The 27,452-nt window shown below is 39.2% G+C and overlaps 1 long non-coding RNA gene across 2 annotated transcripts; it reads right to left on the bottom strand.

Annotated features, from left to right (window-relative positions):
• Positions 1 to 1,110: 1,110 nt before the first annotated feature.
• LOC111751344 (uncharacterized) lies at positions 1,111 to 27,452 on the bottom strand. 2 transcript variants are annotated; one of them, XR_010318212.1, is made up of 4 exons: positions 26,538 to 27,452; positions 6,363 to 6,425; positions 5,314 to 5,941; positions 1,111 to 4,724 (listed from the first exon to the last, which is right to left on the bottom strand). It is a non-coding gene; the product is annotated as an uncharacterized LOC111751344 (long non-coding RNA). The 2 variants fall into 2 exon arrangements; XR_002786421.2 differs by lacking the exon at positions 5,314 to 5,941.

The raw sequence follows: 27,452 nt of genomic DNA, 5'->3' as shown, positions 1-27,452 counted from the left end.
AAAATACAACCTAATCCTGTAGAAAGAGTCCTGCCTCATTAACATAACTGCCTCTAATCCTGCCCCATTAACATCATAGAAGTCAGGATTTATAACACATAGGATAACCACATCAGATCACGAGATGGTAGACAACCACACAATATTGGGAATTATGGCCTAGCCAAATTGATACACATTTTGGGGGGACACAAGTCACAACTGATTTTCTTTAGTTCTTTCTCTGTGTTTTTCTTTAGTTCTTTGAGTTTATTTACTATTGTTGTTTTATATTCTTCCAATCTGTTCATTATTGTGCTTCCAAAATATGATTTCGCTCCCTTTGTATTGTTCACTTCAATCAGCCATCATTTCCCATTTCTCTATGTGTCCTGTGATTTTTTGTTGTTGAATCAGAACATTTGAATTTTACAAAGTGTTAGCTCTCTCAGTTCCCTCAAATATACAGTGCTTTTGACAGTGCTGATTCCTGCAAGAAATACTGAAGGCAGGCACTGCCTTCACACTTGGCTTATTACTCCCTCTCTCTCCCAAAGATATCTCTGGTTTAGACCAGAGCCAGGTTTCTGTCCTTCAGCAGCTCCCAGACAAATAAAAAACAAACACTAATGAATATGTCCTCAGAGAGGGCAGTCTTCAATCCTTAGTTACCATTCCCTCACTTGCTCTGTTTTGGCCAGATCATGGTTTCAGACTTTCAGAGTGCCTCAGGACTGGTCAGAATATATGCTCTGAACAGTCTGCTAGCAAGATCTGCCCTGTATTTTTCAGAGCCAGAGATTGGAGCCATTCCCAGTGCACAGGAGGGCTGTGTATTGGCTGGGATGTGGGTGTATCTGTGGTTCCACTGCAGCCATCCATCTGCAGTACTAGGATAAGGAGGGGCAGGAACACCATGAACAGTCTGCCAGAGAGATCTGTTGTATTTATTTTGGAGCCAGAGGTCAGGGCCCTTCCTAGTGCACATGCAACCCATGAGCTGGCTGGGGATGTGGTGAGGCTACAGATCAGGTGCAGCTGTCTGTCTGCTGCACTGGGGGGGGGGGGGGGGGGGCGGGCGGGAGGGCGGAGGAGAGGAATGGTGGAAGAAATGCTTTTCCTACTGCCTGATATTTGCTCTTCTTTTGATTCAGTATGAAGCTCCCTGATGTAGGTCTTTGCTCACCATTTCAGAATTCTAACAGGGCTGACTACAGACTTCTAGTTGCTTTTCTTGTTGGTTGTGAGGCAAGGGTCAGGTTCTTAGATGCACTTATGCTGCCATCTTCCCAGAATCCCCTGGATGAAGTATATTTTATGATTCCATTTTATCTCCTTTGTTGACTTATTAGCTATAACTATTTTGTTATTCTACGGGTTGCCTTGTTGTTTCTGTTCCAACCCATAGCAACCCTATGTGTAAGAGAACGAAACACTGCCAGGTCCTGCACCATCCTCAAAATTGTTGCTATGCCTGAACCCATCGTTGCAACCACTGTGTCAATCCACCTCATTGAGGGTCTTCCTCTTTTTCGCTGACCCTCTAGTTTATCAAGTGTGATGTCCTTCTCCAGGGACTGATCCCTCCAACGTGTCCAAAGTATGTGAGACGTAGTCTTGCCATCCTTGTTTCTTAGAAGCATTCTGGTTGTACTTCTTCCGAGACGTATTTGTTCATTCTTTTGGCAGTCCGTGGTATATTCAGTATTCTTCGCTAACACAATTCAGAAGCGTCAATTCTTCTTCGGTCTTCCTTATTCATTGTCTAGTTTTTGCATGCATATGAGGTGATTGAAAACACCATGGCTTGTGTGAGGCGCTCCATAGTCCTCAAGGTGACATCCTTGCTCTTCAACACTTTAAAGAGGTCTTTTACAGCAGATTTGCCCAATGCAATGCACCTTTTGATTTCTTGACTGCTGCTTCCATGGGTGTTGATTATCCCACCCCAGACCCCAGTGCCGTCGATTATAGATCCAAGTAAAATGAAATCCTTGACAACTTCAGTCTTTTCTCCATTTATCATGATTGGCCCAACTGGACTGGTTGCTTTAGGTGTTAAAAAAAAACCAAAACCAAACCCAATGCTATTGAGTCAAGCTGATTCATGACACCCCATGTATTACAGAGTATAATTGCACCATAGGGTTTTCTTGGCTATAATTTTTACACAAGCAAACCATAAGGCCTTTCTTCCATGGTGTCAGTGGGTGGATCTGAACCATCAACATTTCAGTTAGTACTCAAGAGCAAACCGTTTGTGCCACCCAGGGACCTTATATAGGGGTAAAAGTTTACAACTCTAACTTATTACATTCTACCTTCAAATGATATTATACCACTTTACATATAGCAGAAGAGCCTCACGATAGTACATTCTATTTCACCCCCAGCCTTTATTTTATTTCGTTGTCATATATTTTATTTATGCATATTGTAAATCCCACAATGCTGTAAGTACTGTTGTTTAGTTGGTTCTTTTTAAAAGAGGTTAAATAATAAGAAAAAAATCCTATATATTTATCCATGTAATTACCATTTCCAGTGCTCTTCATTTCTTTGAGAAGATCAGTATTTCTATTTGGTATCATTTTCCTTCTTCCTGAATGACTTTAACATTTCTTGTTGTACAGGTCTGCTAGCAATAAATTACTTCAGTTTTCCTAGCTCTAAAAACATCTTTGTTTTTATTTTTGAATATTTTGTTGGGTATAGAATTCTAGGTTAAGGGTGTTTTTCTTTTAGAACTTTAAAGATGTTGTCCCACTGTCTTTGCACTTGCAGTGTTTTTGATGAGAAATCTGTCATCCATCGCTGATCTTGAGCTGTGTGATTCTGATGTACGCTGGTGTGGGTTTTCTTCTTTGTGTGTGTGTGCATATGCTTGGGATGCAAGAAGTTTCTTGGGTTCTTTAATAGTTTTCATCAAAGTTAGAACATTTTGGGCATTATTTTTCAAATATCTCTTGTTCCCCTACCTCTCTCCTCTCTCTGGGGGCTCCATTTGCATATATGAAGCCTCTAGACATTATTCTCACAGCTCATCAATGTTTTGTTTGGTTTTTTTTTAATTCATTTTTTTTCCATTTCATTTGGATGGTTTCTACTGCTGTCTCTTCAAGTTCATAAATATCTTCTTCTGCAATGTGTAATCTGCCATTAATGTCATTCAGTGAATTTTTCATCTCAAACACTGTCATTTTTATCTCTAGAAGTGTGATTTGATTGGATACAAGGCAATGTGAATTTTATCTTGTTGGGCACTGGATATTTTTCTATTCCTATAAATATTATTGAGTTTTGTTCTGGGATACAGTTGAGCTACATGGAAAAGTTTGATTCTTTGGGTCTTGCTCATATGATTTGTTAAGCAGTGCTCAGTCTAGAGCTCATTATTTAAGGAACTATAATGCAGTAGCTGAATAACATACCACAGGATAAGTTTAGGATGTAGTTCTGCATAAGGCTAGACGACTTTGGCAACATATTTAATCCCCTTCCTAATGAAAGAAATAATTTTAGAATATTTACTGGCATTAAAAACTACAGAGCACTCTGAAAAGAAAAAGTGAGAGGGAGGGAAAGAAAGAAATTGAGGATGGTGGGTGTTTCAGTAATTCTTTTTGTGGGCAGAGATGAGTGTCGGTAAGAATTGTTCTATAATACACCAATGTATTTTATTCTAAGAACAGTGGTTAAAAACATAGATATCAGGGACAGATAAACTTGGATACACATCAGACTCCTCCACATATTAAAACACAACCTGTTTGAGCCTCAGTTTTCTCACCTGTGCACGGCCATGCTTTTTTACAAAGTAAAATGGAAGACAGAAAACTGTTAAGTCTACCAAATGAAAATGTAACCGAGAAAAAGTAATTTAAAATCCCCTGGTAACCAAGTGAATTATACATCTAACTTGGATATTATCCCTTCCCTTTCTCCCTCACAATTTTCTAACGGTTTAAAATGAATCACCTGAAAAATCACAATTACAAAACACATTCCTAGTGAGAATATGTAATTCAAACCATAGACACTTAATCTCTGCTCAGTTTCTTGTAACACAGTTATTACTCTGCCTGTATAAGCCTATTAATACTTTGTTATGTTGATTTTAGAGCCCCATGATTTTTAAACTGAATATGAAGGATAATGCTATACCAGATAGATTGGCAGGCTAAAACTAAATTTGATGTAACTCCTTTATATGCCAATACCAGACTGCCGAGTAGGAGCAAGAACTAATGCTTGAACCTACAGCTAACAACATAAGTGCATTATTCTTGAGTAAACCTTATTAGACAAGACCAGGTCAAATCCTTCCCATTCCTGAAATATTAGCATTTATGACCAAATATGTCATTTATAAGAAGAGAGCATAAAAGCTATATGAATCTCTTTTGTCTGCCTAACAGCTCGAACCAGAAGCTTACAGAATAAAATAGGGTCACTCTGTGCCTACTCCTTGAACTCCTGGCTTGTTTTTAGATTTAAGAAGAAATGATAAAACTCATAATTTGATAAGTATCTTAGAATATCACTAGATGGAAATCTTAAAAAATTACAAATCAGGGACCTCTGCTAACTCACCTTGTGATCTATATTCTTTCTTCTACCAAAGAAGTCTTCATTTAGGAAGCACTGATTTGTTTATTTTTATTCTGGCTTTTTCATTTCCCAGCAGTCTGCCTCATGTCTTCTCTGTATTGCATTCTAAAATGATACTGTCCTCAGCTGTATGCCTGTGTGCCAGATTTGAGAGACAAGAAAATTCAAAACGGTATACTTTGCTTCTTGGATAGCACTAAAATATTCTTAACCTATTAATTCTGAGATCTGAGGGGTGCTTATGACTTACACCCCTCTGCCCCCTCAATAAAAAGGTTGAAAGGAAGGAGAGGGGAAAAGAAAGAAAAAAGACTGTTCTTAGCACAGTTTAAAAAGGGTTCTGTGGTCCAGGAGGGAGTAAACACCATCTCTTGTTACATGTAACTCTTTTCCTTTTGCTATAAATGGAAGGGCCCCCAACTGGGAGTCAAGAAACCCAAACTATAGTCCCAACTTTGCGACTGTTCTGCAGTGTGGTATACAGCAAGCCATTTAGTTTCTCTAGCTGCTTTCCTACTCTAAGCCAGATGAGGCCAGTCAATCCAGTAATAATTATTAACAATGTCAGATGTATTTTACAACTCTCACCCTAAAATGTCAAAACAGACTCTGAAGTATATTACAGAGTTGTTGGGTTTTTCTTGTGTCAGGCCCAGTATTGATTCTATACTATCTAAGCCTTTATACATGAGGGCAGTGATGGTTCAGTGGTAGAATTCTCACTTTCCGTGCAGGAGTCCAGGGTTCAATTCCTGGTCAATGCACTATGCAGTCACAACTTGTCCTTCAGTGGAGGCTTGTTATGTTGCTCTGATGCTGACCAGATTCCAGGGGAGCTTTCAAACTAAGACAGACTAGGAAGAAAGGCCTAGTTATCTATTTCTGAAAATCAGTCAGTGAAAATCCTATGGATCGTAATGGTCCGATCTGCAGCCAATCATGGAGATGGGTAGGACTGGGCAGTGTTTTGCTCTATTGTGCGTGGGGTCATTGAGTCAGGTGCCAACTTGACAGCAGCCAATAACAACAAAAAGCCTTTATATAATTACTACTATAAAATATACAAATGAAAAAAGCTAAGTACTGAGCTCCAAGGCACCGTCTTGTTTTTGCTTATTCCTAACCTAAAACTTTAAAAAATTATTTTTAAGAAAATATTTACAGCATTAACAACATAATTTAATCTTTTCTTAGTGACTTAGGGTCATCATTATGAACACTATACTCTCCATTCCCAGGCCCCTTTTTCACTTGAACCACTGAAACAATGTAGAATCTTCATAATTGGTTTCTCGCCATCATTCTGTCTTCAGTGTAAGCCATTCCAGGTATTACAGCCAGAATTGCCTTCCTAAAACACAAATTTCATCACATCACAAAATCTATCCTTATTCCTTTGGCTAGGGTTGTATGATTGGAAGGGGCATGAGGGCACTTCTGGGTTGTGGTAATGTTCTTTCTCTTGATCTGGGCACTAATTAAAAAAAAAAAAAAACCAAACCCAGTGCCGTCGAGTCGATTCCAACTCACAGCGACCCTATAGAACAGAGTCGAACTGCCCCATAGGGTTTCCAAGGAACGCCTGGTGGATTCGAACTGTCGACACTTTGGTTAGCAGCCGTAGCACTTAACCACTATGCCACCAGGGTTTCCGCGTACTAATTATATGGACGTAAATTCAGTGACATATACACTAATGACCTGTGAAGTCTATAACTTGTTTTATATCAATAAAAATTACATTAAAAATATTGAACTGCTAAGATACTTACAGAATAATGACTTTATCACACGCATCACTGGCATTTAATTAATGAACACAACAACCACTTTCTCTGTAAGATAAAAGCAAAACTCCTTAGCGATCGGATTCATAACATTTCTTTACAATTTTAACTCCTGCCACCATCCAACCACAAACCCTAATACTATAGAAACATTCCCCAAATATATCAGGTACTCTGGTATGAAAAAACCAAACCCGCTGCTGTCAAGTCAATTCCAACTCCTAGTGACCCTACAGACAGAGTGGAACTGCCCCATAGGATTTCCAAGGAGCGGCTGGTGGATTTCAACTGCTGACCCCTTGGTTTGCAGCCTCTTAACCACTGCACCACCAGGGCTCCCATGTGTGAAATCCTATTCACATTTCAAGATCCAGCTGAGCTATCACTTACTTTGTGAAGCCTTCCCAGTCCTTCCAAGTTTGTTAGAAATACATCTAAAATAGAAATAAACAGTCTCCCTCTTAAAGACCCTATTGGAAACTCTGGTGGCGTAGTGGTTAAGAGCTACCACTGCTAATGAAAAGGTTGGCAGTTCAGATCCACCCAGTACTCCTTTAAAACCCTTTGGGGCAGTTCTACTCTGACCTATAGGGTGACTATGAGTTGGAATTGACTGGACAACAATGAGTTTTGTTTGGGTTTTAAAGACCCTATCAGAAAATCTACTTCTAAGACTCCATTGTAAGGAAATAAGATAAAAATGTAGCTATTAGGTTGTTCCTTTTACCAGTAGAGAAGGACTGGAATCAACAAAAGGCCCCCAAATCAGTAACTGGTTAAATCAGGACAAAGCCTAATATTCCATAACCAAATACTTATCTAGCCAATAAAGTAGCTAAATATTTACTGCTAGGGGAAAAAAAAATACACATGTACGTGAAGAAAAAACAGATATGAAACTTTATTAATGAGGTGTTAACATTGGTTATTCCTGAGGTTATTAATTTTTTTCTATGTCTTGCTCATCTGTACAGTAAAACCTGTGAAAGCTGGAACCTGTATACCGTTTCATCTCGGACACCTGTCAGAGAAGGAAAACTCAAATATTTTCCACTAATAGAGAGCGATAGGAAAGTGGTAAGACTGCACCTTGTCAAAGGTGGAAAACTTACAAGACCAAGAAAAACAAGGCAGTCCCATTGAGTTCCGGCTCTCATAGGTTTCACTGTATTTTCTTTAATATTAATTGCTTTTTATGAAAAAAAAATTTTTTTCCTGCCATACTTAGTCAACATGATGTCATTATTTGCTTATTCATTAATTCAGGAAATACATGCAGCATTGAATAAGACAGAATCCTTGCTTTCAGGGCTGTTATTGAGAAGGTAAAAAAAAAAAAAAGGCATGATCAAACAATCTTGGCAATTTTCTATTCCGCTTTCATCCTCATTACTTAGTTGTCCCGTCATTCCCTCCCTGTTCACTGGGGACTTTGGCATTTGACTCACAGTTATCTGTCCCCTCTGCATTTGCTGCCATCATCATGTGCCACATCAGTGTCCACATGGGCAACCCACCCAACCACCATGAATTCTACCAGTTCTCACAACCACTCTGCTTCATTCAGCAGTCCATATCCAAAGCCACATCTTCACCCTTCTGATTTCCAGGAAACTGCTTCACAGCCTGAACTCCAGTACACCGATCCATGACTACACCACTTATCCTTCCTGTTTTTCACTCCATAACTCCCAAGCACCTGCTTTTTACCTGATGTTCACCTCCATTCCTCAACTCTCACCTTTCCTTTTAAACCACGATCTCCCACATAGCTTCATTATCTTTCCTGTCTCACCTAGATTCCCAGGTACGGCAGTCTCTTCTGCTAATAACCTTGTCCCCTAGGTAATTCCTTCATTCCCTAGGGCATACATTTTTATACCATTACTTCAACTCAAACTGTTACTGCACCTATGCCCTTATCTTTTTTATGCCTTCTTAAGGAAAAATCAAAACTACCAGCTACAAACTCTCTCAACTTCTTGCCTCACATTTACATATGACTATCACCTCCTTCCTTCTCCTTCCTTCTAGTCTCAGAGGAGGAGTTATCCATTCTCTAATACCTTTACCTACACCCTTGATCACTTTCATCTCTACAGAATCTTGCTTCACTTTTATTTCTTCTTTTTAATCTCTTCTCTGCTGACTCTCCACATTTTATAAATATGTTAAACTTCTCTCTGATCCTGTAACTGCTCCCTTTTATCATCCTTTATTTCTGCTTTGAAGAAAAAATAAAAAGCCTTGAAATGACATAAATCTCTTGTAATAAATCTATTTTTCCATCCAACACAGAATTCTGCCACCAATTCATTGAAAGGGTTCTGGCAAACATTAAACAAAAACCAAACCAAACTTGCTGCCAATGAGTTGATTCTGGCTCACAGCAACCCAGCAGGACAGAGTAGAACTGCCCCTTAGGGGGTTCCAAGGCTGTGATCTTTACAGAAGCAAATGCTACATTGGGACACTTGGTTCACAGGATCTGTGATGTGGCGTCTGCTTCTGTAAACCTTACAGCCGTGGAAACTCTACGGGGCATTTCTACTCTGTCCCATAGGGTCACTTTGAGTCGGAATCTATCCAACAGGAACAAGTTAGGTTTTTTTTTTTTTTAAGTAGAAAGGAGAGGTCGCTTTACATCCCCAAGTGTTTCCTACTTTGCTCTCTGATGCCTGAAAGACAGAACCTTTTATTCCATCAGATGTTAAAATGCAGTTTCCTAGGGAAGAATAACTATAAAGTACGGTATTCAATAACCCTAAATGAATGATATCCAGTAACATTAATATACAAAAGACAGAGTCTTATTGGGAAGGAAAGGGGAGAGCAGTGTATTGTCAAGAGGCCTTCAGAAGCAATCCTTCCAATCATTCCGGTTTTTTTTTCTCTCAATTTTTTTCTAATATACATGTATTTTATAATTAGGGAAAAAATGTTCAAAAGCAAGTCTACACTTCAAGTTTTAAGTACAAACTAAAGCCATGTGAAAAGTATTTTTACACCAAGTGCTTTAAGAAGGAACCTGGAACTTTATCATAATTAACAACTGCATCTATTACCATTTTTTACTTCTAAAGGACTCAACTTCAGGAATTTCAACTTTATATAAAACAAAAGGATATCTGGATATAAATAAACGTAGACAGGAGGATCATTATATTTAATTGCATGCTACAAGAATTTGTTACGTTTTGTATCCAATGTACTACATTCACAGTCTTGAAGTTTATTAAAAGTACCACAGTTAAGTCACGTCAGCTTTGGATTGTTTTGCCAATGGCATAAACATCTAGCCGTAAAAAAAATCTCAATGCTCATAAAGGTACACCCTTCAGTAAGGGGAAAAAGTTCTTTGATCAAATATGTATGATAATTCTGTACATGGAAAGCTGAAATGAATTTAATCTTATTTCATATCAGACCCATCTCATTATTTTTAAGAGTTTCTTTAAAACTAGGAATGCAGTTTGTATATGTTGTCCTTAGTTCACTAGGTCAAAAGTTAACAGTATGGGGTCATCAAGTAAATTAAATGTTAACAGCAAAAATTAAAGGACTTAAATTAAAAACATAGGGCCTAATCCTATGATGAAGAAAAGCAAGGAAAAATTGTTCCCACAAGAGCTATAAACTGTTCACCTATTTAAAATAAATTACTTCTTCCAGAGCTGCCTTAACAAGTTCATTTGTTTTAAACACATAAGCATTTCTTGGCCAAAAGAGAATGTGCTGTATTTTATTTTATTCTCCTTATTTCCCCACAGATTAGGTCTACAAGAAATAATTTTTATCAGTTAGAAATAGAAACATAGCATGAGTCTCAGCTGTCTTGGAAAACTGGTCACACATCCTCAGCCATATCCTACTGTAGACCAGAGGGTCTCAATTTTACTTCTGTTTACTAAACATAAGAAAGGAATGTTAATAGATTCCTGGTTCCCTACCCTCCCCAGCTTCCAGGCCCAGATTCATCCCAAGTCAGGAATTTCTCTGAGAAGCCCATGAGTTGTAATTTTTTTAAGTTTTTTTTTACTCAATGTAGTTTATTGTGTTAAAACTTTATAATTTTCTTCCTATAAATTGTCAAGAATAGATCCATTTCTATTATTTATCAGTCCTTTTTATTATCTAAAATTGCTCTACAAATATAAAGACTTTAATGGCCAGGAAACAAAAGGTTAATAACCAACCCTGGATAGATTTCAGACCATACAAAGTATGATTTGCCATCTGGGTGTCACCTTTTGAGAGGGGCCCTGTGAAACTGGAGAGTGACCAGAAGGAATGAAGATGGTAAATGGTGTAAAACCGTAGAACTATTAAAGAAACTAAGAATGTTTGGGAGGCAGAGGGAGAAATCCAGTTGTTTTCAGGATTGAAAACAGTAATGGTCAGATTCAAAGGGTTCTCACAGGTGGGTGGGACCATACTGTTCCCCAGTAGCTCCAGAAGGCATTTCAACAATGGGTGGCATGTTTTAACCTTAAGATGCTATGATTCCAAACCTAGAAATGGACTAAGTTTCCTTTATTAAGCTCTTATGGAATTTACATCATTTTAAAAAACAATGTTAAAAAACATCGTATTTAATAGTTGATCTAAGGCCAGCATTTTCACACTAATTTTAGAAAGTGGATAATTGAAACAAATGTATTTATCCCTGTCCAGATATCCTTATTGGTAGAGGAAAAAAAAAAGTTTATACTTTCTCAATAAATCTTAAACATTATTTAAAAAAAAATTTTTTTTTTCATAAACAAATTTAGTTCAGTCCTTTTATTTGTGACCAAATTATTGAAGCAAAGCAGCTCTTCATACAGGAAAAAAAAAAAACCTTAAAGCACCACAGTCTGGACAGAATCAGAGTGAAAATGCTATGTAGTATATGAATTTGCTCTAACCACTTCTAAAAATGGAAGCTCTAGGCCATGCAAAGTGTATTTCCCAAAACAGAAGTACATTTTCTGTATAAATTTTTCCTCAGTGTAAGACTGACAATTTAAAAATCGTATAAGATGAAAAGAAACTATTTTGAGGGTCATCTGAAACATTTATGCATTATACTTATATTGATCTTTCATTAAAACAATCTACCCAACTGCAAAATAAACCTATGTGTGTAAATAGTGTGTTCACTTAAGCTGATACCTAATTACTTAAAGCACTTAGTTATGTAACACTTATGTAACCTCTAAGGAGGATTTTCTGATTGTTTTTTAATATGTACTTAGCTACCCGTTAACCCGTTGCTGTAGAGTCGATCCTGACTCATAGCAACCCTATAGGACAGAGTAGAACTGCCCCGTAGAGTTTCCAAGGAGCGCCACCAGGGTTCTGCTTAGCTATAAAAATAAAAAAAAAAAAGCTATAGGGAAAAGAAATTATCAAAGTTATTTAACAAAACAAAGATATTCTCAACATCTAAAAATGCAAGCCTGCATTTTAAAAAGAGGATGTGGATGGGTTAATCTGTGGGAAAAACTCATATTCCTACCAACGAATTTCAGTTAACTGTATTAAAACAAAACAAAACAAAAAACCTTGCCTTTGAGTTGATTTCAACTCACAGTGACCCTACAGGACAGAACAGAACTTGTCCCATGGACTTCCAAGGCTGTAATATCTTTGTGGAAACAGATGGAGTGGCTGGTGGGTTTGAACGGCTGAACGTTTGGTTAGCAGGCAGGTACTTAACCACAGTGCCGCCAGGTCTCCTCTAAATGCTGTACAGGTACATGATTTTAGTAGTAGACTAGATGCTATATTGCACTGAACAGTTTTTGGCCAGCCCTAAAAAAGATGAACGACTTTTTATCAAATTATTAAACAAAAAAGGCACAGAAAAATACCTAAGTGTGGTATTTTGAAAACTAAAATATATGTGCTTAACATGATTAGAAGTTTAACTTGAAAATTCCAGGTAAATACTAAATTTGAAAAATAAAAAACTGTAGAAACTAAATAGCTATCGGCAGTAGGTGGGTTATGGATATATGACACATTTAAAACTTTTATTTGGTTTATTCGTAATTTACTTGATACTGCTATATTTTCTTCTGAATCATTAATTTTTGCTTATTAATGCCTTTTTCTCAGAATCAACCCCCCACCATGCGCACACACAAAATCTTGATGCCAAATTTTTTTTTCACTCCCCTTTCCCTCCTCCCCCATCTGCTGATAACCACAAATCTTATTTTGTCCTGGTAGATGTACCTATTCTAGATATTTCACATAAGTGGGATCACACAGTATTTGTCCTTTTGTGTCTGACTTATCTCACTTAATGTAGTGTTTCCAAGGTTCATCCATGTGGTGTGCATATCAGAACATCATTTCCCTTTAGAGCTGAATACTGCATTGTATGGATACACCACATTTTGTTTATCCATTCATCTGCTGAAGGACACTTAAGTTGTTTCCAAGATTAGAAACATTTTTAAACTAGCCATTATTAACACTTGGCTTTTTTGCCTTTATTATAATTCTTCTAGCTGACTAGTTATAATATTCCTGGGGAGGGGGAAAAGCCTAAACATAACCATTTATACCACACTGTTTTAAACACATAATAAACAAGTATAAAACAGTCTTACACAGAATATCTTGTTCATAATGGGTACTCAGTAAATATCAATTTATCCCAACCAGAAAACAGCCTTCACACTCAATACATAACAAATATTTACCATTTTACATTATTTATAATTTTAACTCACAGATTATAAGAACACATAAAACAAACATTAAAACCAGTGATTCTCAGATTTGTTCAGGTGGCAGAGCAATTAGTGTCCGTGTTGCTCTTTGCTGAATATCATTCATTCTCATTAAATATTCATAAATACCAGTAACTGTGCTGCGGACACGGAACAAGGACAGACACAGTCCCTGCCATTATGGAACTTTCAAAACCAGGAAATATGTCTCTTTCCGTATGTATGTAGTGTCTATATGTATGTATTCACTACCATAGCCACACATCAACACACGTACAAAATGGCTGTCTACGTATTACATTAGTTTCCTATTGCTAATACAGTCATATGTCACTTGATGTCCACAATATGTTCTGTGAAATACGATGTTGTGTGATTTGGATGTTGTGTGAACACCATATTATATACAGGTAGTCCCTAGATTACAAAAGAGTTCCATTACTGAATCTGTCTTTAAGTCAAATCTGTACATAAATCAGAACAGTTAGGTACAGCTTCTATCTAACATCAGTTAGTCAAATGTTCGTCTTAGTATATAGCGTACCTTTCTATTCATTTAAAAAACATTAAGGAAACACTTCTAGATACACCAAAACATCTTGAACATAATAATACCAGATACACCAAAACATCTTTAACATAATAATATAGTAATAATAATGTTTTGATGCACAGCGCAGAGCAGCACCCATCTGTTATAACTAACCATTGTATATACCTATATGGAGGTTGGGACCATGTTGCCTGAATGGATGTTATGCAGCACATGACTATATAGGAATAGGAACAGTTGCGCAAACAGCTGAGTGCTCTACTACTCACTGAAAGGTTGGTGGTTTCACATCACCCAGACATGCCTCAGAGCACAGGCCTGGCCATCTGCCTCGTAAAGATCACAGCCTTGAAAACCCTGTGGAGCAGTCCTGCTCTGCACAAATGGCATGGCCATGAGTTAGAATTGACTTGAAGGCAACTAATGACAAATTGCTACTGTAACAAATTACAACAAACTTAGTGGCTTAAAATAACCAAAATGTATTATCTTACATTTCTGGAGGTCAGAAGTCCAAAGCGGGTCTCACTGGGCTAAAATCAAGGCGTCAGCAGAGCTGTCTTCCTTTCTGAGGGCTCTAGGAAAGAATCCGTTTTCTCGCCCTTTCAGCTACTACAGGCTGCCTGCATCCCTCGGCTCATGGCCCCTTCCATCTTCAAAGCCAGCAATGGCCAGTTGAGTCTTTGTCACTTTGCATCACTCTGACACTGACTCACTTCCATCTTCCACATTTAAAGTACCCTTGTGATAACATTGGGCCCACTCACATAATCCAGGATTGTCATTTTACTTTAAGGTCAGCTGATTAACAACCTGAATCCCATCAAAACCCTTAATTATCCCTTGCAATGTAATGTAACAGATTCTGGAGATGAGAGTATGGACATCTGTGGGGGAAGGGAGCTGCTACAATGCCTACCACAGGTACGAATAGTTCTTTTATGTTGCTTCAGGAACTCCATGGACCATCACCCATCTCTGAAATTATATACCAATACTTTACATCTGTGGATTATTATAGAGAGAGGGTCTATGACTTTCAGCAAATCTCAAAGTTTAAGAATCATTAACTAGTTCATAGAACACTAATGTTCCTTCAAAGCATAGTTTCACAGTGTCAACAATGCCACATTTTAGACTGGCTTCTTAACCTGTATCTTTTTAACTGTACTATACTAAACCCAAAAATACATTGCCATGGAGGCGATTCCAACTCATGGCAACCCCGTGTCTTACAGAGTGGAACTGGGCGCCATAGAGTTTTCTTGACTGTAATCTTTATGGCAGCAGACTGACAGGCCTTTCTTCCTTGGCACTGTTGCTAATGGCCAATCACAAACTGTACAGCCTGGGAACCATACAGTGCTATGCTGTAGTCTACTATACTATAACCTAATATGGGCTAAGAATTTTTTCTTCTATTTTTCCTCTGAGTGTTTTAATGAGTAGTTGTAGTCATCCATCTTGTATTTATAAATCTACAATTTTATAAATCATTTATAAATAATTTACAACTTTACATTTATAAATACAAGATGGATGGATAGGTAAGTAATTATACCATTATAGTTTTGTATTTATAATTTTTTTCAATAATTATAATTTTTCTTTTGTTAACTGTATACAGAGCTATTCTTTTTTTCTTAAAGACATCTCTTTATATGTTGAGAATATTAACCCTTTATCTCCTTTATAAGGAGCCCTGGTGGTGTGGTGGTTAAAGCGCTCAGCTAACCTAAATGTTGATATTTCATACCCACTATCACTGCGGGAGGAAGATGTGGCAGTCTATTTCCATAAGGATTGCAGCCTTGGAAGTCCTATGGGGCAGTTCTACTCTGTCCTATAGGGTTGCTGTGAGTCTGAATGGACTTGACAGCAGTGGATTTAGTTTTGGTTTGGATCTCCTTTACATGTTGCAAATATTTTTCAAAGTTTATCTTGTGTTTTGACTACTTATGGTGAATTTTCGCATGTATACATTTTTAAATATTTGTATAGCTACCAAACAGTGTTTACTGGGATTCTGTGGTAAGCCTTTTTATCATTCTACATACCTCCCTCAGTGATCTCACCCAATCCCAGAGTTTAAACTACCATCTACAGTAATCTGTCAACTACTAAATCTAGACAATATCCAAACCAGACCTTTTCCCTAAATTCCAGACTTCTAAACCAGAAGTACAGCCAGAATGCACCTTAGAAGCAAGGATGGCAAGACTATGTCTTACTTTGGACATGTTATCAGGAGGGATCAGTCCCTATCATGCTTGACAAAGTAGAGGGTCAGCAAAAAAGAGGAAGACCCTCAACGAGAGGGACTGACACAGTGGCTTCAACAATGGGTTCATCCATAGCAATAATTGTGAGGATGGCGCAGGACCAGGCAGAGTTTCATTCCGTTGTGCATGGGGTCGCCATGAGTCGGAACTGACTCAACGCACCTGACAACAACAAACCAGAAATCCAGTCCCAACCCCATCTCCAGTTATCTCTAAGGTGGGGGAGAAGGGAAATGTACTTAGCCCACAAGCATCTCAAAATCAACATGTCACATATCAAAATGAACCAAACCTGTTGTATTTTCCCTCTCTCAGGAAACAGCACTGGTAGCTACTCAGCTGCCTACACCAGAAACCTAGAAGTCGTGCTGCATACCTCCTTCTCCCTCCTCCCCATATACAAGGCTCTGCACATCTAGCTCCTACACCTCTTTAGTCTTACCTTTCACCTTTCTCCATTGTTACTTACTCTGCGTCAGCCATATGGGCTTGCATTTTCTGGTCCTTCCTACTCAGGATGTTGACACATGCTCTTCCTTTGTTTTTGGCCTAGCTAATTCCTATTCATCTTTCTAGTCTCATGTTAACCGCCCCACCATAGAAAGGTCTTACATAAATCTCCAGTGTTAGTTGCCTATGGTGTACGCTTTCATGTCACCCTGCACTTTTCTGTTATAGTACTGATCACGGTTGCGATTTGTATGATTATTACATTAATGTCTGTTTTCTCTCACTAGACTAGACCATAAGGGAAGGAGCTGTCACTGTTTTGTCTACCCCTGTATGCTCAGTGGAGCCCTGGTGGTGCAGTGCTTAAGCGTTTGGCAGTTAACCAAAAGGTTGGCGGTTCGAATCTGCCTGCCACTCCTTGGAAACCCTATGGGCAGTTCTGCTTTGGCCTATAGGGTTGCTGTGAGTTGGAACTGACTCCACGGCAATGGGTTTGGTTTGGTTTATATGCTCAGTGCCTAGCATAGTACACAGCACAGAGTAGGTGCTAAATAAGTAGCTACTTTGGAATATTTATATTAGTACTGAATAAATAAATCCAATTCCTTTTATACTTCATGTATGTTCACCCCCACTGTACTTCTCTAGTCCAAGTATTTATTTCCTCTGAAGAATTCCTTACCACCTTCTTGCATTTTCTGATCTGCTTTCCATACCCTTGCTCAAAGTAAATTTCTGAAATGCAAATCTGATTATATTACTCACTGGTTTAAGATTTTTCAATTATATCAACATAAAGGTGGCCTGCAAGGCCCTTCATAATGTGACCTCTAGCAGCTTCATCAGGCTGACTTTTCTTGACTCCTACAAGGGCACCTAGGCTACATATCACAACAAACTACTTGAATTTTCTTGAACATGCCCAGCAGTGACCATACTGTTTTCTTATACTCCATGGACTATGCTTAAAATGCCTTCTACGGCCGATTTCTGTTCTCTTTTACATGGGGATGACACATAACAATCTGCAGGCTCAACCAAGGTATCCTTCAAGACACAGCTCAACTGTCACTCCTCCCAAAGAAGTTTCCTGAGACACCTATTCCTAACCCACAGTAACTGCTCCTCTTATACATTTTTCCCATTATAATTTCTTTAAAGTTTCTCTTCTTTTTATTAGACTTTCAGCTTTTTACTAAAAGGGACTACCGATTTTTCATCTCTATCCAATTTTGGTATTAAAGAAATAAAAAAAACTAAACCCATTGCCACTGAGTCAATTCCTACTCATAGTGACCGTATAGGACAGAGTAGAACTGCCTCATAGGGTTTCCAAGGAGTGACTGGTGGATTCGAACTACCTAACTTCTGTTCAGCAGCCAAGCTCTTAACCACTGCGCCACCAGGGCTCCAATTCTGGTATGGACTCAGGTAAATTAATCAGTAGGTTAATTAATTAATCAATCAGTGTCAGTAGATATCAAAACATATACCAAAGCCACTATTCCCAATTCTGAGAAATTTTCCAGTCAATCAAGAAAATAAATTAGAAAAGGCATATGTATAAAAATGTTCATTTCAGAATTATTTTGTAAAATTGGAAACAAATGTCTACCAATAGAGGAATGGTAAAATCTTCTAAATGATATGTAGCAGAGAAATTTAGAATGAAGATTGTGAAAATGATATAATAACTTAGATGCTTGTGACATGTTAAGTGAAAAAAGTTCAAAGAAAACTGTATCATACAACCGTATAAAATTATGTAGATATACAGATTAGCCAAAAGAAAAAATGGAAATGACATGAATTGTGTAGTTAATGGATTATGATTTCATCTTCCTTTATTCAGAACTTTATAAATGTTGCTGTTATCACCCCAGTTATAATTAATTCAAAATTAAATCTATATCATTGTATATGTATTTGTATGTATGTAAGTGTGTGTGTGCGTATATACTTCCTAGAATTATCATACATATTTGACACCTCAGTGGCAATGAGCACACCTAGCTTTGGTATCTAATACCATTTTCCACTACCAGGAAACAGGGCTCCTTAGATAAATAGCTAATTCCATAGCTGGGGCAGGGTGGGTACACAATGAACCTGGAACATCTTGTTATACCAGAAAAATAAGGAAATGTTCCCCCAAAATGATGTGGGCATGTTACAGAGACACAGGAGCAAGACTGAAGGTGCTCCCACAGCTAAATCTGGGACAATTAGAACACCAAAATTATTAAATACATACGTAAGTATTTAAAGGTGAAGTCCATGATGTTGGTACAGCTTACTGTCAAATGGTTCAGAAGAGAATTGTATATAAACATATATACATTAAGAGAAAGGGGAAGCATACATAAAAAGAGGCAAATACAGAAATCGAAAAGCACCGGAATCTATAATTTCATGCAGATAATAACTGAAGAATCGAGACACGGGAGGGCCCTTTGCTTGCAGTAGAATATTGTAGGCCAACTGGAAAATGCAGGAGGAGCACTAGATTTGTTAAATCATCATTTTACAACCATCACGGTAAAACTGTATCAGCAGTAATGGATGCTTTACTTAAGGGAAAATTGTGATAAGGAGCAGGATATTTATTTTCAAAAATCTCCCCACAAATTGCTTGTTAATTGCTAGGAATAAAAAAAACAGTTACTATACAGTGGAATATTTAGGCTACACAGTGACTTTCGTTGCTAGGTGATTGTCTTAGTTATCTAGTGCAGCTATAACAGAAATACCACAAGTGGATGGTTTTAACAAACAGAAATTTATTCTCGTACAGTTTAGGAGGCTTCGAAGTCCAAATTCAGGGTTCCAGCTAAAGGGGAAGGCCTTCTCTCTCTGCTGGCTCTGGGAGAAGGTCCTTGTCATCAGTCTTCCCCTGTTCTAGGAGCTTCTCAGCACCGGAACCTCAGATCCAAAGGACGCGCTCTGCTCCCAGCATTGCTTTCTTGGTGGCATGAGGTCCCCTGTGTCTCTGCTCACTTTACTCTTTTATATCTCCAAAGAGATTGGCTTAAAACACAATCTGAACTTGCAGATTGAGTCTTGTTTCATTAACAGAACTGCCTCTAATCCTGCCTCATTAACATCCTAGAGGTAGGATTTACAACCAAAAAACCAAACCCATTGCAATCGAGTCGATTCCGACTCATAGCAACCTCATAGGACAGAGCAGAAGTGCCCCAAAGAGTTTCCAAGGAGCAGCTGGTGGACTTGAACTGCCAAAATTGATTTACTGAGAATCAAAGCCTAGCCAAGCTGACACATATTTTGGGGGGACACAATTCAACCCACGACAGTGATCAAAATTAACAATAAGGACAGATGGCTGTCATATGCTTCCAGAGATAATACCCTGAGAAGGCCAAAATATCACCTGTGCGGTAGTCAAGTTGAGAACACATAACATCAATCTAATCATGAGGAAACATCAGACAAATGCAAAATCAGGCACATTCTATTAAGGGGGGGAGGTAGAATTGTAGTCATCAAAAATGTCAAGGTCATAAAAGACAAAGGCTGTGGACATGTTACAAAGTAAAGAGACAGGACAACTAAATGTAATACCTGACCCTAAAATGGATCCTGTACTGAAGGGGAAAATGCTATATAAAAGGCATTATTAAGTTAACTTACAAAACTAGAATACAATGTTTCAATATAAATTTATGAAGCTTATTTTTTTTATAGGAAATAAGTATTTAGGGGTTAAGGGCCAGGTTGTATGTAACTTAACCTCAGATGGTTCAGAAAAAAAATTGTATGTAAACAAATGTATAAAGAGAGAGGCATGAAAGCAAGCAAATGATACAGATGTACATTGAACTTTAAATTTTTGCAACTTTTTGTAAATTTGAAATTTCCAAATAAAAAGATTTTTTTTTTAAATTAAGTACTCTTCAGAAAAACAAGATCAACAAGGAATAAAGAAATTTCAAAGCACATTAAGAACTCATTAATCAAATAGTTTTTAAAACATTTACTAGTGTATACTAAATTTTCAAGGAGCCTTGGTAGTGCAATGGTTAAGCGCTCAGCTGCTAATCAAAAGGTTGGCAGTTTGAACCCACTCAACAGCTCCATGGGAGAAAAAGGCCTAGAGATCCGTTCCCATAAAAATTCCAGCTTAGGAAACCTGTGGGGCAGTTCTACTCTGTCACACTGGGTCGCTATGCATCAGAATCAACTCCATGACCACTAAAAACAACTTAAAAACTTGGTTGTTGTTGTTAGGTGCCATGGAGTTAATTCTGACTCATGGTGACCTCATGTGTGCAGAGTAGAACTGCTTCCTAGGGTTTTCTAAGCTGTGGCCTTTCAGAAGCAGGTCACCAGACTTACTCTCTGGGGAGGGGAGGTTCCAACTGTTAGCAGTGGAGCACTTAACCATCCATGCCACCCTGGGTCTCCAGTTTTCAAGTCACTATTCATAATTTTTTTCTTGGGAGTCTTCACTCGTTCTTGAAAACGAAACAGATCTATAGCTTTCACTGTTTTATTAAGTAAGTTAGTATGTCGAAGTCAATCCTCTATCAGCTATAGCTTACTCATTAGAAACAGCAGGAACAGGTCACTAAACTTCAAGTCCTTTGCTCACCACACTACCCATGTTTACCATTTGCTGGCAACTGCATTCCAATTTCCAAGTAAAAACCCAGATTTAAAATTATTATTTCAGTTCTACTCCTGTGACAAGCAAAGAGGAGTGTGCTGAGCTGCAAACTGGGTAGGTGGAAGGAGAGCAGTGGGATTAAGCTCTTCACAGTTTTGAAGATGCAAGAAACCTGAAAACTATTGCCCTGAGTACCTAATAATTAAATGCTTTCTTCCATAAAGTACACCACTTTGTGGAGTATTCATGTTCCGAACAGGTTTTCTTATTAGTGTTTTACCCATGAATCTGATGGTTTAAAGTAAACCCCTCTTTTTTTTTTTCTCTCTCTCAGATTTTATTCAGGAATCTGCGCCCCCTTGTGGTCAAAGATGAAATTCATAGTTTTCAAAAGACCATCTTTTCCAATCAAGCACAGTAACAATGTTGATTTTGTTTTCCCCCATTTTAGTGAATCAAGAAGTTTTACTTAAAGATTTTTTGTTTATTAAATAATATTTTAAATTAAGTGGTCTTAAATATTCTAATAGTGACCTCTACATAAACTTTATGGTTGTGGTTGTTCAGTGCTGTCAAGTTGGTTCCGACTCATAGCGACCCTATGCACAACAGAACAAAATACTGCCCAGTCCTGTCCCATCCTAACAACTGTTGCTATGCTTGAGCCCATTGTTGCAGCCACTGTGTCAATCCGTCTCATAGAGGGTCTTCCTCTCTTCCGCTGACCCTCTACCTTACCAAGCATTATGTCCTTCTGCAGGGACTGATTCCTCCTGACAACATGTCCAAAGTATGTGAGATGCAGTCTTGCCATCCTTGCCTCTAAGGAACATTCCGGCCACCCTTCTTCCAAGACAGATTTGTTCATTCTTTTGGCCAAACTTTTCAATCCATGGTATATTCAATACTCTTCACCAACACCACAATTCAAAGGTGTCAATTCTTAGGTCTTCCTTTCTCACTGTCTTGCTTTCACATGTATATGACGTGATTGAAAATACCATGGCTTGGATCAGGCACGCCTTAGTTTTCAAGGTGACATCTTTGCTTTTCAACACCTTGAAGAGGTCTTTTGCAGCAGATTTGACCAATGCAATGCGTCTTTTGATTGATGACTGCTGCTTCCATGGGTGTTGATTGTAGATCCAAGTAAAATGAAATCCTTGACAACTTCGATCTTTTCTCCGTTTATCATGATGTGGCTTATTGGTCCAGTTGTGAGAATTTTTGTTTTCTTTATGTTAAAGTATAATCCATACTGAAGGCTGTAGTCTTTGATCTTCATTAGTAAGTGCTTAAAGTCCTTTTCACTTTCAGCAAACACGGTTATGTCATCTCCATAATGCAGATCGTTAATGAGTCTTTTCTCCAATCCTGATGCCCTGTCCTTCTTAATATAGTCCAGCTTCTTAGATTATTTGCTCAGTATCCAGATTGGTTGGCCAGGTAGCTGTCTTCCAAATTTCTTGGCATAGGCAAGTGAGCACTTCTAGGGCTGCATCCATTTGTTGAAACATCTCAGTTGGTATTCCGTCAATTCCCCAAACCTTGTTTTTTGTCAGTGCCTTCAGTACACCTTGGACTTCTTCCTTCAGTACCATCAGTTCCTGATCATATGCCACCTCCTGAAATGGCTGAATGTTGACCAGTTCTTTTTGGCAGAGTGAGTCTGTGTATTCCTTCCATCCTCTTTTGATGCTTCCTGCATCATTTAATATTCTCCCCGTAGAATCCTTCAGTATTGTAACCCGAGGTTTGAATTTTTTTCTTCAGCTCTTTCATTAGGTCAACTCTACTTTGAGGCAGCAGCTCTTCCCCAGTCTTACTTCTGAGTGCCTTCCAACCTGAGGGGCTCATCTTCCGGCACTATATCAGATTATGTTCTGCTGTTATTCGTAAGGTTTTCACTGGCTAATTCTTTTCAGTAGACCGCCGGTCCTTCTTCCTAGTCTGTCTTTGTCTGAAAACTCAGGTGAAACCTGTCCAGCCACAGGTGACCCTCCTGGTATTTGAACACCAATGGCATAGCTTCCAGGATCACAGCAACATGCAAGCCCCCACAGTACGACAGACTGACAGACACGTGGGGAACACAAACTGTAGTCCATGCAAAGTACGGAGAATAACTGGCACCCACCTCATGAGTTATTATGAGGATTCAACAGGAAAATACATACATACCAGGTACTCGGTACATGTTATTATTTATCAACATCTAGAATTCTACAGACTGTAGAATACTCTTGATAGACTATACCTAGATAAAAATTCTACAGGTGGATGCCAGGCTGTGTTATTTACCAGTTCACGAAGTTCTAATACAATCCTGCAAATAAGTTCCCTTAACACACCATTTCTCCAGACATTCTCTAGGCTTTTCACCCCACCAAACTGGTTGCCATTGAATAGATTCTGACTCATAGCAACCCTAAAGGACTACCCCACAGGGTTTCCAAGGCTGTAAATCTTTACAGAGACAGACTGCCATATCTGTCTCCCGTGGAGCGAGCAGTTGGTGGGTTCGAACTGTGGACGTTTCCTTTAGCAGTCAAGCGCTTAGCCACTCCTCCACCAGGGCTGCCTTTTCACGCCACAAGTACTTTTTATTTTTGAAGTACAAAGGATATATGTTTATGTCTGGATGTTAGAAATTTGGGTGGCTTTTCTTTCTTTTTATATTTTATACTCGCCTAATTTTTTTCCTTTAATAAACAGAAAAAGAAATAAAACTATTCCATTTCCATATATTACTCTTAGGAAATGGTAAATTAATATCCTTATATTGATCTGACACAAATCATTATTCATATATGATTTATATGGCTGATTTATCATTTTAAGGGGCTAAAACAAGAATGCAAACAACTCAAGGCACCAATTGTAGTTTTATTTTTAAAACACCTATTGAAGAAGCCACTTTAAAAGATCAGTATTAATGACTGTTTCAAAACAATAGCTAACATTTACTGATATGCTATGTACTGTTCAGATGTCTTGAAAATATTATCTCATTTACATCTTTACAACAACCCAATGAGATACTAATATTACTCCTTTACAAAAGGTCAAATTGAGGCAAAGTAACTCACTCTAAGGTTAAGGTCACAGAGCCAGTAAGTGGCAAATCTGAGATTCAAACCCAGGCAGCCCACCTCCTTAGCCAGTGCATAAAACAGCCAGAGATATGACATACTACTCTGCCATGTTACTTCCTGATGATTTCAAATTTGTTAAAATCCATTTCTTTTCTACTTGTATCTCAATAAATGCAAACCTTGCTGGCTGTCTTCCATTTCCCTACTTCTTAGTACTGAAGGCATTTTCATATCCCTTCTCTTATTTAACCTCCCAGTGATGTGATATGATTATACTCATATGGTTCAGCCCAGGCAAAGCAAGTTGTTTTACAACAAACACTGGAAAAAATGTGGCAGTACCTCAGATTTTAAACTGTTGGATTCTTTAGAAAATTGAGATCAGGAAAAAAATCAACTGTCAAAAACAATGTTAAAATCTAATCTGAGCAATGCAATTTTTAAAAGTTTCCTCCTAAGGACCGAATACTGGGCTGAGAGCTGTGGGGACCATGGTCTTGGAGAATATCTAGCTCAACTGGCATAACATAGTTTATAAAGAAAATGCTGTACATGCTACTTTGGTGAGTAGTGTCTGGGGTCTTAAAAGCTTGTGAGCAGCCATGTAAGATACTCCACTGGTCTCACCCCGTTAGGAGCAAGGGAGAATAAAGAAAACTGAAGATGCAAGGGAAAGATTAGTCCAAAGGACTGACAGACCACATCTACCACGGTCTCCACTAGACTGAGCCCAGCACAACTAGATGGTGCCTGGCTACCACCACTGACTGCTCTGACAGGGATCACAATAGAGGGTCCCAGACACAGCTGGAGAAAAATGGAGAAAAAATTCTAACACAAAAAAAGACCAGACTTACTGGTCTGACAGAGACAGGAGAAACCCCGAGAGTACGGTTCCCGTATACCCTTTTTAGCTCAGTAATGAAGTCACTCCTGAGGTTCACCCTTCATCCAAAGATTAGACAGGCCTATAAAACAAAATGAGACTAAATGGGCACACCAGCCCAGGAGCAAGGACTAGAAGGCAGGAGGGGACAGGAAAGCTGGTAATAGGGAACCCAAGGTCAAGAAGGGAGATTACTGACATGTCGTGGGGTTGGTAATCAATGTCACAAAACAATATGTGTACTAATTGTTTAATGAGAAACTCGGTTGTTCTGTAAATCTTCATCTGAAGTACAATAATAATAATTTTAAAAAAGTTTCCTCATGATTTGCCTGGTGGCAGGTAGGGTAACTCTCCAAAATAAATGAATTCTTAAGGTTTTAAGGAAGGTACTAAAATATGAGCAACCTTATCATGACTTATGCTCTATCATGTTGTTGTTAGGTGCCGTTGAGTCACTTCTGACTCATAGCGACCCTATGCACAACAGAAGGAAACACCGCCTGGTCCTGCCATTCTTACAATCCTTGTTATGCTTGCGCTCTTTGTTGCAGCCACTGTGTCAGTCCACCTCGTTGAGGGTCTTCCTTTTTTCCACTGAGTGGCCAAGCGGTCTAAGGCGCTGGATTAAGGCTCCGGTCTCTTCGGGGGCGTGGGTTCGAATCCCACAGCTGCCAACGCCCCATCAAAGCACCCAGTTTAAAAAAAAAATTTTTTTTTTCCACTTAACTGAAAACCCTAGTGCCATAGTGGTTAAGTGCTACAGCTGCTAACCACCAAAGGGTTGGCAGTTCAAATCCGCCAGGCGCTCCTTGGAAACTCTATGGGGCAGTTCTACTCTGCCCTATAGGGTCGCTATGAGTCGGAATGGACTTGAGGGCACTGGGTTTGGTTTGGTCTGGTCCACTTAATTAGTTCTACAACTTTGGGGGAGTTTCTTAATCTGAGTCTTAAATGTTCTCATCTGTAAAATAAGGATGATACCATCTTCATACGGCTGTTGTGAGCACCAAGCACAATAAATATGTAAAGCGTTTAGCACAGTGTCCAGCACATGGTACAGTCAGTACTTGGTAGCTGTTAGTATTTTATGAATACGTTGCTACGTTCAGTTCACGTACCACGCCATGTTATCACGTTACCCTAAGTGACACCCAAAGACTGCCCATTCACATCCCCAAAATAGAGCACAATGTTTAAGGACAAGACGGTGTGAGAAAAGGATTTAATGAATGCGCCTTCGCAACAGGCAGCCGTTGCCGAGAACAACTCTAGCCGACTTCAGTAATCATTAACCCTACCCTAAAAAAAAAAAAAAAAAAAAAAAACCCTAGGCTGCAATAAAGATGTAAACACACACAACCACGCCTCCCGTGTGCGCTCGGATTGGGCAGTACAGCGTGGTAGAAAATGTCCCCGAGTCTAGAATCTGACAGATCTGGACTCGTCCACGTGCTTGCTAGCTGTTCCGCGTTAGTCAAATTACTATATGTCCCTAAGCCTTGTTTTCCTGGTCTGTAAACAGAGAATAACAGCACCTACCTGATAAAGTTGTTCTGAGGTTTAACAGCGATAGTTCATGTAAAACGTTGGACTACAGCGAGCGCTCAGTACTTTGGCGGGGCTGTTTTAAGTACACGTGTATCCATACACAAGGTCTCAGAAACAAATTCGCTGCTTGGAGTCTAGGCACTGGCTGAAAGTCGCTTTTGTTTTCGCCTTAGCTGTACCCTTTCTTGTTTGTTTACCTCGAACAGTGGAATAAGTGTCTATTTAGATACGGACCTATGGACCTTTGGGCTGACAGTCCTCACGGTCGCTTCACCTCCGCTGCTGAATATAGAAAGCGCTGCACGCACGCGCAAGAAAAGAGGTGGGACAGCTGCGACCAAGGAAGCGAAGGGAGAGCGGCGAACAAGGATGATTATGCGCATGTGTAGGCCTGGGGCTTGGGGCAGGAGTTTGCGCATGCGCAAAACTGTCGGGAAAGCAAGAGGCGGGGGGTTGACAGGCTATATTGACAGCTGTGGAGGCAGCCCGCGTTCCCGGCATGCCCCGGGGCGGCGGGGTTGGCTCTAAAGAATTTGAATGAGGAGCCTCAGCGCTTTCGGCGCCATTTTCGAGTGATGCCTGATCTCATCAATCTAGCGGGAGAGACGGGATAACCTGTCCGAGAGTATAGCGCCACTAAGACTTCGCCGAAAAATCATTAAAAAATCGCCAAAAATTACTTCTAGCAAAGGGCAGTTCGCGGAGCTTCGCCAGGGCTGGCGCAGTCGGTAAGAGCCTGAAGAAGTAGCAGAGCGGGACTCCGGAGGTGGCAGTGGTGGGACCGGCAGGCGGTGGGGGGTGCAGGGAGTGGGCACTGGATCCGCCCTCACTTCAGTTGCCAGAAGTCCAAGGAAACAGGGTTGGGGGCAGCTTGGGTGTCCGCGAGTGAGCGGGGGCGGGCGGAAT

This window comes from Loxodonta africana, chromosome 17 (genome assembly GCF_030014295.1).
Source record: "Loxodonta africana isolate mLoxAfr1 chromosome 17, mLoxAfr1.hap2, whole genome shotgun sequence".
Taxonomy (NCBI): domain Eukaryota; kingdom Metazoa; phylum Chordata; class Mammalia; order Proboscidea; family Elephantidae; genus Loxodonta; species Loxodonta africana.
Note: the sequence above shows the minus strand (reverse complement) of the source record. Positions and strands in the feature narration are given on the sequence as shown.